The sequence below is a fragment of the Phoca vitulina genome, unplaced genomic scaffold (assembly GCF_004348235.1).
Source record: "Phoca vitulina isolate PV1807 unplaced genomic scaffold, GSC_HSeal_1.0 scaffold1, whole genome shotgun sequence".
Taxonomy (NCBI): domain Eukaryota; kingdom Metazoa; phylum Chordata; class Mammalia; order Carnivora; family Phocidae; genus Phoca; species Phoca vitulina.
Genome location: NW_022589704.1, coordinates 74,010,635 through 74,022,904, shown reverse-complemented (window position 1 = coordinate 74,022,904; position 12,270 = coordinate 74,010,635). Strand labels below are relative to the sequence as shown.

The 12,270-nt window shown below is 34.1% G+C and overlaps 1 pseudogene; it reads right to left on the bottom strand.

The window, feature by feature from the left end:
• Positions 1–2,222: 2,222 nt before the first annotated feature.
• LOC116644427 lies at positions 2,223–2,719 on the bottom strand (annotated as a pseudogene).
• Between the last annotated feature and the right edge of the window lie 9,551 nt (positions 2,720–12,270).

The window sequence follows — 12,270 nt, the reverse complement described above, 5'->3', positions numbered from 1 at the left end:
GACCATGAATTGACATTATTACACTATGATTGCTGTTTGGAGCAACTGCAAACAAAACAAAGCAAAACAAAACTTTATTTTCTATAGCAGAGATGTCCTAAAGGAGTTTCTAAAAAATGGGCATTTTAGTTGGCAAATCACATTCATTTTCTAAAAGTTTCTTAACAATTCACACTCCAGTACTATGGGAATTTCCCAATTGTGCACAAACTTCCCAAGGCTGGCTTTGAAACAGCAGTTAGAGCAGTTTCTATTAATTGATTTAAATATATCTAAAGAAATATCAAACAATCCTATTGAATTTCATAGCCAAAGCAATCTCTGACTTTGAAATTATGAGCAAATTTCTGAAGTATGTCCATTTATCTAACTCTAAAGAGAAGACAAAAACACTCATCTACTGAAACTTCTGGATAGGGTGACTAGTGAGACAAGAGGAAATCAGGGAAAAAAGTCTAGGTATTCTAATATTCTTTCATAATGTGCTCTTTTAATAAACCAAACCACATGGAGAATGAATAACAAATTCTTTTAGCAGTGACTTATTTTATTCTAAGGAAAGTCACTTATACAATGAAAAAAAATGTTGAAATTTTTATTTCTTATTCATACTGTCTAAGAGGTTTATTCTATCAGTATACAACAAAGCTAAGAAAATGTTCTAGAATATACCTAGCCATTATTTTTTTTTCTCATCACTGAGGAAAAAAATGGTAAGAATAGCTTATGTTCTATAAACTCTGATCATCAAAAAGAACATTTTATTTCTGTAAAATGGGGATGTTAACATTGACCTACACTTTTCATGCATATAATGAATTAATTAATGATCACTGAAAGCACAAAGTGTCATGTGTAGACAAATTAATTATGATAAATGATTACAACTAATATAAAAGCAATGAAAATATATGAACAAACTCTCTGTTTTTCATAGTATTAAGCTTTGAGAACACAAATTTATAGCTATAGTTCCCCACTAAACCAAACAAAAAATTATAATCATCTCTCTGGGACATGTGAGCTGTTGTCATGTAAAGTACTTAGTTGTTACAATGCTATATATTTAATATTTATATTTGTGATTGCTCTATAAAAATGCTATCACTCTTTAGATATAGGATTTTCAATATTTTTAAAAATTTTATTTTAGCAAATAGAAAAACATTCACATATTTATAAAGTTATATTACATATGTTCTTCATCAAATGTCATAAGTAATAAAAATACATATTTTATATGTTTTTATATATTTGATTTTCATTAAATTATGGTGACCTATTATTTAATAATTACCTATTAAGAATTATCAGGTGTATGTCTCTGAAGTAAAGAGCTAAAAAGACATGGCCTTTATGTAAGACAACATGCAATAAGAAGCATGTAAAAATAATTTTAGTAAAATATGAAAATGTGCTAAAGAGGTATGGTTGGATAATTATATTAATGGTTTCAATTCTTCACCCTTCTCTGAATCTACATGATTCTAGATTTTTTTTTCCCATGAATGTGCAGCATGCTTCCTTATTTCATGCAACTCATTTGGCCAATTGGATGAGTTAAAGTGACAGGGTGCCGTTTCTGAACCTAAATCTCAAAAAGTTAGGGTGTTTTCATTTGCCCTTACTTGTACCTCTACTGTTGTCATGAAAACATGCCTAGGCTAATCCAGGATGAGCAGAGCTAAATTGTGCTAATCTTCCCAGCTGAGGCCTGCCTACATCAGCTAACTATCAGCCGACATTCAGACATACAAGTAAATCCAGCCAAGATCAGCAGAGCCATCTAAACACCTTACTTTGTTGTCACTGCCACTGAGGTACTGTGTTTGTTTTTTATACAGCATTATTATGACTATGGGTTACTGATATAATGACCAGAGAATAATGAACTATCTCTAGGTTAGTTAGTAAAGAAATTAATAGGAGATCACCAAACAGATCAAGGAAAGGGTAAGGTATATCAACACAATGTATAGCATATCCAAAGCCATGACTCTACCACATGGCTTATTGAGAGACAGGGAATTAGTTTCTTTATTCAGGAGGTAGTTGGAGGTGGAGGCTAGATTTACAGAAATGAAACAAATCATAGACTTTTGGATCATCACTTAACTATGAGGTAATAATGAAAAAGGTTAAGAATAAGAGAAACATGCCCAGATTTTCTTTTCTTTTTTTCTTTTTTTTTTTTTTTTTTTTATAGTCTTGAGGTCTTTTATTTTCTTTACATTTATCATGCCATGAATTCATAGGGAATGGGTTCCAGCAGTTCGGGCTCCTTTCCATTAGTTCTCATAAAGTGTGCTTCTCTGGGTGGGGCAGGCTGGCACTTCAGTTGAACCCAAGTACCTTTCTCTTTGGCTTCCTTCTTTTTCTGATCATTTTCCTTCGCACGCTTCAGGAAGCTATCTCGGCTCTTTGAGTGTTTAATATGCTCAATGCGTACATTAATTCTCTTGGCAAGAATCTTGCCCTTAACTTGTTTGTTTACAACAATGCCCACAGCATGCTGAGTAACATTGTAGACTCTTCCAGTTTTGCCATGGTAACATTTGTGGGGCATTCCTTTTTGAACAGTGCCCATTCCCTTGATGTCCACAATATCACCTTTCTTACAGATTCACATGTATGTGGCCAAAGGAACAACTCCATGTTTTCTAAAAGGTCTAGAGAACATATAGCGGGTCCCTCTCCTCTTTCCCTTTGTATTGGTCATTTTGGCGAATTACTGGAAGATGGTGGTTCTGGCTGAAAGGCCAGATTTTCATTTTTAAAAGATCAGATTATCATTAGATGAATTGTATTTTAAAGTAAGTGAGACTAGAGTGAGGGGAACTTGCCAAGCATCTATGTCAATACTCCATATATAAATGATGAAGGCTTAAATTAAAGTAAAGCAAGAGTGGTAGATATAGAGAAGAGAAAACAGATATGAAATATATTAAGAGCTAAAATTGACTGGAATTATTATCTATTAAATAAAAAGTGTGAAGAAAAGAAAAATACCAAGGATGACTTTTGGTTGTTTATCTGAAGTCTCCGAAGCAGAAAATATGGAAGGCTGAGTTCTAGAAGAAGAATCTTATAAAGTTCTGAGGTTCAAAAGAAGAAGCTGATTTGTTCATTTGAACATGATGAGAAAGCTGGGATACTCAGGTTTATATGCCATTGGGTCTACAGCTCTGGAGAAAGCGAATGAGATCTGTAATTTGTATTAGAGAATATGTAGTTTACAGGTGTAATAGTAGAAGTCGTGTACTTTTCTGAGATTACCCAATGAATAAGAATGGAAATAAGTAATATAATGGAAAAATAAAGTAAGTAACTATACACTAAACAAAATCACTAAGACTTTTGAAATGACTGTACACATTGCCCTACTGCAAGATTAGCAAGAGACCAAAAAAAGCAGATATTTATATTTTACTTACTAATTTGTAAAAATTGTACTCTAGTAACAGCATTATCCTTATATGTCACTATAAACTCCTTAATTTTGAGTATAATTCAAACTTTCTCAATTCCAGTGCTTATGTATTTGCTTTTAAAAATCACTTCTATCAGTTCTTATTAGGACAGGGACTTTAGCTGTGAAGTTGAATAAAGTTACCTGAAAACCACACAAGGCTCCGAATGGGACTTCCTTCCACAAGGAATAAGGAAGTTCTCCTTAAGTGCTTAGTGTAAAGCACCTCTTTTTTAACTGAGCCCCCAAATTTACCCTCACAACCTCTTAGTACTATGCTATCTTTATTCCACAAGATAAAAAAATGTCTAAAAAAACATTTAAATATTTTTAAAATATATTTTTCATACCTTGTCAGATTGTCTCATGTGTTGGAGACCCAACCACCAGACTCAGTTTCTTAAGTCTGGGTGTTCTTAGGACCACTGAAGACTGCACCAAGAGTAAGGTATGGAACATTGCCAGAATATAAACATTCTGTCTGTACACATTTATAGCAACTAAACTGTGCAAAATTTGCCTATGCTTTCTTAAAGGGAGTTTTATTTATTTTATTAATATTGGCTTTCTAGTAGGCCAGTGGTTGTCAATAGGGTGAGATTGTTTAGGAGATCTGTAGAGTTATTTGTTCTATTGATGGAAAGGCATTAATGTCACATGTGGGTGAGGACAAGAAATGCTAAATATTCTATGAAGTTCTCTGTAGCTCAGGGGTTCCACAAATCTCTGCAGATATTCTGTGGTGAAAAAAAATACTTCTAATACTTACAATGGGGAGTATTGCACATTAACACTGTATTATAGTTGATAAAATTGTTTCCCACAGAGTTATAGATTAACAATTCTGATATTTCCATATATGTATACTGGGATTGAATAAGTAAATAAATGGATAGCATGTAGTGGGAGCCAGCTTTCTCATTTTTGAAGTGGGTATGTACAGATAAGGAAGGGGAAAAGGTTTGACTGATTTACATGATAATGGATTAGAATTAGAGACATCAGTATGAACTCATCCTTAGTTTAATCTAGAAGTATATGATTACATATAGGAATGTGTGTTTGTGTGCATGTGTGTGTATATGTGTCTGAGTTAGTATGCATAATAATTTCTGTTTTTGTCACCTGAAGGGTGTAGAACCAGTGAGACCCCAATAGTAATGAGCATACCCAATGCCCTAATCTTGGTTTCTAATACCATTCCCCACATAGGAGGAACCAGAGCTCTTTGGAGAAATGGCTGATACTAAGACTACACAGGATATATCTACAAGATGAGGTTGGAACATCTTGTAGTACCAGAAGTAAGAAGGTGATAGTTTGAATGTACAAAATAATCAATTTTGGTGTGGTAATTATAATACAGTGTGATGTTGGCTTCTACCATGTTGTTCCTCTTCTGAGAATCACAACCTGACGACTTTGAGATTATTTTTAAAGAACTTTATAATTAGGAGGAACTCTGCTGCAAAGTCATCTAGTGCAGAGTTTCTCAAACTTGAATGTGCATATGAATCCTCTGAAGATCAGATTAAGTCTAAGGTAGGGTCCCAAATGATACATGTCTAAGCTCCCAAGTGATTCCAGTGCTATTGACACAGCAGGTCTGTTTCTCACATTTTGAAGGGCAAGATCTTTAGTGTGTAGGAAATGGCTACAAGTCTAAGTCAATGAAGAAATTTCACTGGATTCAGCTACAGCCCTGGGGAAGAACAAGCACTGCTCTAGGATCCAGCAGAGTTAACATTTTCAACAGTTTATGTGACAAAATAAAGAGTATGACAATGACAACAGTTTTCAGAACAAGGACCCAGAGCCTTTAAAAACAGGGTTGGAATTCCAGCCCTGACATTTACCAAGAGGAGGAGGAGTCAATAGAAATAATCAAAGAGAGATCAACAAAGGATTTTCCACAATAATATCTAAAGGCAAATGACAAAAATGCACATATTGTGATAGAAAACTTCAGATTGGCAGAATGAGATCTCAGGGCCATTATGGGTGACTATGTCTAAAGCACATTGTGAAAAGTAGTAAATATTCATCTAGATAAAACAGCACAACTGTCCCTATTCACAGAGGGCAGACTATTGGCAGTGCAGTGTTCATTTTGAAGTTCACAACCACAGACACATGTGGTGATGTAGTAGTGATGGAGAGGAGAATACTACATAGAATAGGACCCATTGAAGTGAACGTAAAGCATAAAAAGCCCATCGTGTTTAATTAAAATAAAAATGGAAATTTGCTTGAAAGCAACCAGGAAAATCCAACACACATACAGTTACATCGGCTTTATCTGTTTGCTCTCCTCTTTCTTCCTGGAAACTTGCACCTGGTTCTCCCTTCAAGTTTTGTCTGGAATGCCACTTCTGCTCATATTTGCTGGTTCATGTCCTTATTTCGGTCAGATCTGTGGTAAAATATCATACCCTCTGAGAGATTCTCTGACTATGCTATCTAAAATAACACTTCTTTTCACTTACTCTTTTTCTATTATACTGTTTTATTCATTAGTGCCTAATTTTACCTGTGTGTGAGTTTGTGTATATGCCCATACTTACTTATTTACGTATCTATTATTGACCATTTTCTCCACTTGAACACATAACTGCAGGGACATAGTCTCCTTTGTTCGCTACTGTCTCCTCAGCTTAGAAGAGAATCTCTCATGGAGTAGTTGCTCAATAAACTTGTTGAGCTAGTAAATGAGTGAATTAAGAAATGGTCATAGGATCTACTATGAATGTATCCAAGGATAAAATTTTAGTTAAAATAAATAAATAATTGTTTAACTGTCTCAAAATAATTATGTCATTCACAACTTTTTTTTTTTTTTTTCCTGCCTAGAGCAGAGACCTTAGTCTCAGCAAATCTGGGTGTGGGTATGAGAAGCCAAGTTATAGGCAACATACACATATATTTAAAAAAAAAAAAAAACTCAGAGTAAATCTTTCATATTTAAACAATTCCTAGCTACTCCTAGAAGCTTGATCTTAAATGTACTACTAAACTTGGACTTCCTTCTGGGAACACAGCACATGCTCTCTTTTAGAGTGAAGAGGCTTTGAATCTCACACCAATGAGAATGAGTGCCTTGAAATTAATTGGTGTTTGGAAATTGATCTGGTAGGTAATAATCTTCTATATCTAACTTGTGACTTACTCTAATTTTAAATTTTTAACACATACTCTCTGAAACACAGATGACTTCTGCAGTTGTGTACTGCTAGGCCTGGCAACTAAAAACCTTCTAGTTTTCACCCTTAAAAATTGACACATTTTGTATGTTAACCATACAAGTCCTATGGAAGGTTTTGTATTTCAGAATTTACTAAGTATTAAAGGTTTATAGTTTATAAATTCTCCAATTACATCAATAAACACAGATAAGATATGCATGCTGCAATCATAATCTTAGACAAATGTGGGCTACTGAAAAATGGCTAATTCTCTATAATGGTTACTTTTCCAGAATCTGTTTTATTTACTTTTCAAAATAAGTCTGAAGATAGCCACAGGTTTTCAACATAATTTGTTGTTGGTTTTTGTTATTGTTTGCCTGTTTCCTAAACTTGCTTTCTTACTTGCTTATTCTGTGAGAAGTGGGTTTACATCAGGAAATGTCTATGAAGCTATGGGCTTCAAAATATGAGCTTGGTCTCTCACATAGGAATGTGTTGATCTTGGGCAGGATGTTGCTGGCATTTCCCATTGAAATAAAATTTTGGCAATGACTCTCAAAGAGAAACCTTCCCATTCATTTGTTTCAGTTTTCAAAGAAGTAATGGGTGAGGAAAAGAAACTGGTAACTCAAACTCATAAATGTCCATTATATCTGTCTCAAAGGAAGGACAGAAATGTATTACATTTTTAGACTATAACCTACTTCTACTGCTCAGAAATGCAACCAGGCTTGAATCGATGAAATATCTCTATAAAAATCACTGTCAATCTGTATATTTACCACCAAGTGGCATATTTTCACAAACAATTTGTTAACTAGCTTCAGGGTCAGCCAAACCATGCCATTTTAATATATTTTTAAAATAAGAATAAATATTTAACATGCCATCTTCTCCTTACTGGGTGGTGCTGACTAGCTCTAATATATCCAAGAAATATGCCTTCTGTAGGAACGATCATCAAATTGAGAGAGTCAGCAATCCCATTATATCAAGAGGAGGATGAATTGTCTTCCTCCAAGTAACCAAACATAGTCAATGTATTAAAAAGTTAATCAATTCAGATAGGGGGAAAAAGCACATTTGTTTCCATTTAGACAAAACAAAAACAAGTGTTTTTCAAGAATGAATGAAATTTTCATTATCCAGATGGTTTATTTGAAGATTTTTTTTTTTTTAAAGATTTTATTTATTTATTTGACAGAGAGAGACACAGCGAGAGAGGGAACACAAGCAGGGGGAGTGGGAGAGGGAGAAGCAGGCTTCCCGCGGAGCAGGGAGCCCGACGCGGGGCTCGATCCCAGGACCCTGGGATCATGACCTGAGCCGAAGGCAGATGCTTAATGACTGAGCCACCCAGGCGCCCTGCAGATGGTTTATTTGATAAACATTTGTGATTCTGGTTCTTCAACCACAAATAGTATACACTGTGCTTAAGTTCTTGCATTGAGAATGAGAGTTGTTGAACTACAAGGAATATCTTGAGATTGAAATTGCTATTATTATTATAATGCTGCCATTTATACAAAAATATTTCTCAAAGAAAGAAATCATCAGTTGGGGTATCTGGGTGGCTCAGTCAATTAAGCAACCAACTCCTTGTTTTGGTTCAGGTCATGATCTCAGGGTCATGGAATCGCACACTGCATCATGGGGCTCCACACTGGGCATGGAGTCTGCTTGAGATTGTCTCTCCTTCTTTCTCTCCCCTCCTCTTTGCCTCTCCCCCCACTAGACTCAATTGTTCTCTCTCTCTAAAATAAATAAATAAATAATCTAAAAAAAAAAACCAACAAAAATGAAATCATCTGAATAATCATCATTTATTTTAGTTATCTTGTCATATAACAAAACACACCAAACCTTAGTGGCTTAAAAATAATAATCATTTACTTATTCATGACCATAGTTTGGGCTAGATCCTCTTTTCTGCCCTTGCTTGGTATTACTCAGGTGGAAGCAGCCACCTGGAAGTCTGACCAGAGATGGACATTCCAAGATGGCCTCACTTATGAGTCTAGTGGTAACTTGGTCTGTCAGGTACAATGCCTAGAATCTTCACCATATAGCCTCTCTAGCAGGATAGACCAGGTTTCATCTAAAGTGGCAGTGGTGTACCAAGAGCAAAAGTATGGAAACTTTAAGACTTTTAGAGGCTTATACTCAAAAGTCACATCAAAGGTATTTCAAAGACCAGTTTAGATTTAAGGGCTTGGGAAATGGATTAACTTTTGATGGGAGGAATGGAAAACAATTGTGGCCATGTTAAATCTTCCTTATTTCCATTTTTTTAATACAATGTGTTTAAACATTTTTATTTTGGAAATTTTAAATCCACACCATAAAAAGTAGGACAGAGAATAGTATCATTTGTTTATTGTTCAGGTACTCTTGTAGTTTAAGGTCTTTCAGGAGTAAACAAAGATAGCATTTGAAGAATTTATTTATTGAGAGGTGAATATATGAGAAAAAGTCATAATTAAAAGTCATAATTAATTGGGTGTGAGATGATCATTTTTGGGTGACCTCAATGACAAAATATAACTTTGTAAAAATGATCATCACAGAAAACTGGATTTTAATGGATCTACAAATATTCTTTACAAGTTCATTATATGCTTTGATATTATATAAAAAATCCTGTGATTTTAATGTGCATATGAAAGATCTTGAAGAATGATGCAGGTTATTAAGCCTAAAACTTTGCAATTTTTTATCAAGAGACTTATGCACTTAGTACCTAGACAGATTTTGAGAAACACAGATTTAAGTAATGTGCTCAACAGAAGACAACCCCTAGAGAGGTAAGTTATAAAAAAAGAAGTTAAACACAGTTTGAATGGTATGTGGTATATTGCTTAAAATATTCCTCATATGAATCTATTACTATCATTATAAAAATCAGTCATACAAATTTGAATGTGTTTCATGCTTCTTGTAAGAGGGTGATCTGAAAGATAGAAAAAGTTCTTTCCAGCTTGAATATGAGATTTGGGGAAATGACTAGATGAATTTTCTTGTTTTCAGAATATACTACTAACACTTAAGTATGCCTAAGTCCTGTTTGAAGGTAAACTATAAAAACATATTTGTAAAATCTAGTTCCAAATAATACTAACCTGAAATTAGCTTACATTGTAAAACCATTCCCTATTATGTGGGTCATTTAAAGAAAATCAGGACGTCGTCCTATTCATTTTTTTATTTGCAATTATCTGCTGATAAATCAGTTATATTTATGGATGTTAAAAAGACAAAATGATGAGTTTTGAAGATATAAATTACCAGATATGAAAAAAACCCTCCAAGTTTAAGCAGATGTTATATCCATAAATCCTCCCAATGAGTATAGGAATGAAAGCAGTCCTAATTCCAGCCATGTTTGATACATGCCATATGGGCTACGGCAACGGAGTCCAGAAACACAAGTTAGGGAATGGAAAAAAATAGAAGCATTAAGTTGGAAATCCTATAACTTCAGTTGTTTTCATCCCCTCTGGGTTTCAAGAACATTATTTTAACATGTTAATTATTCCAATGTTTGTGTCTATGCTTAAATGGCAAACAGTGGTATTTCTTCCCACTTTTTAATTTCATTATAATTAATAATCACTCAAAATATCCACATTGCCTTTCTGATTGTTTTTGGAAAACAAAATGAAATGCCATAATTACCAAAAATTGTCAATAATTATCTTTTCTAGTATTGCTTTATTTATACGTTGTACATGTAAGTTGTTTTTCAAAAAGGTTTCATTTCCTATGAAACAGAAATGCTCATCTCTGTAACCAAAAGCGATAGCGCTCTCGTGCACACCAACGTATTTAAATGCAGCCTGAAATAGGTCATCTTCTCCAGATCCTGCATTTCTGCCTGAGACATTGAACATGGCAGTCAAGTTCTCGGCAGACTTGGGGTTAAAAAACACACATAGCCGTTTACGTGAACCTTAAACAAACTTGCAGCGGCATTTTTCTTTCAGTCAACTGACATTTTTCTTTATGTTTCGTCAGTTATATCTGAGTGATCAGACAGCCACTACACGTGGTACACCCACCAGGATTATTATCTAGACCAAAGACCCAAAGCTCATTGTAGCAGGCATGTAATTCTTTACAATGTATGCCACGTTAACTGTGTTGGGCTATCTATTCAACAGCTGACTGAGCTGGGCTCTCAAGCTCTTCTCAACAACCATGTAAGAAGCGACGACAATTGTACTACTTCGTAACAGCTGCATGGAACTCTGACACACACTTCACGGCAACCAGTCATCTATATAAACCAATTTCAGGAGCAAAATTGCATGGTGCCTCCACTCTGTTATAAACACAATGATATCCACTCAAAGCTGATAAATGCACTACATTTCTTCAGAGCTTAAAAGAATAAGTAAGTTCTTTGCATCTGAGATTTCTTTCCCACAAATTAAGCCTCTCTTTGTCCTAGCCATTAATTTAGAACTCTAGAAAGAACCAGACAATTTAGACTTTGAATATCTGTGAAATAAAGAAACTTCGGTATTAACATTTTGGTTCTTCGACTAAATGCTCTTTCACTTTTTTATTTAAGTGTGTGTGCCAGACTTTCCTAACTGAAGATCTGAAGCAGAAAGCAAAAGGAAGAAGTGATTAAGGTTTAAAATACTTACCAATGCCATAGCAATTTGCCAATTAATTACAGTATCTTTTCATAGGATTAAACACAATATAATCCTTATTATTGAATAAAACATCTACAAGCAACCTAGAAACTACAGTTAAAAGACCTAAATGTTAACTATATGTTTGGTGAATAAGGAAGCTTTGGTGGATCAATTAATAATTCCAACAGATTCAAGTAAGATATAGAGGTTGCTAATATTTTAAAATACATATTTGTATAACCAACACAGATTTTTGAATGGAGCTTGAAAGGACATGAGTAAAAAATTATTCATTGTTCCAAAAAATGACAGAAACCAACTTTTTCATGCTTATAACAGTAGCACATACCTGTATCTACTTATATAGCTATGTATTTAATATAATTTCAGAGATTTGAAAATATATACGCATACGTATTATAGTTTCTTTATCCTAACAATTCTACAGAAAGTCAGAAGAATGGAATATTTTTGCTAAGAGAATAACGAACAAACTTTATTTCATAGGAAGCATACTTCAATGAATCATACTTTAATAATATGCTATAGCTTTATTACAGAGAAGAATTCAGTTTATGCCTAGTGGAATTTACTCTGCAAAGAATTGAAAAACCACGTTATTGTACTGTTTGAACTGTATGGTCTTATGGAATAATAGTTGCCATTGCTAATTTGTTAATATATGCAGTAGGTGACATCATTTCTGACATCATTTAATAACAAATGCTATGACACCATCCTATAATGATAAATGTTAGTTTTAGAAATGGGGTCCCATGCAGGTTTCATTTAAAGGGTTTCCCTGGTTTGAAAAAAGAAGTGTGAAAACAGATTATCCAATAGATAAGATCTAACAAGGCTAAATAATTTTCCATAATCATATGCCAAAGTTCTGATTGGGTATCAGTTTTTCTTTCTTTCTTTTTCTTTCTTTCTTTCTTTCTTTCTTTCTTTCTTTCTTTCTTTCTTT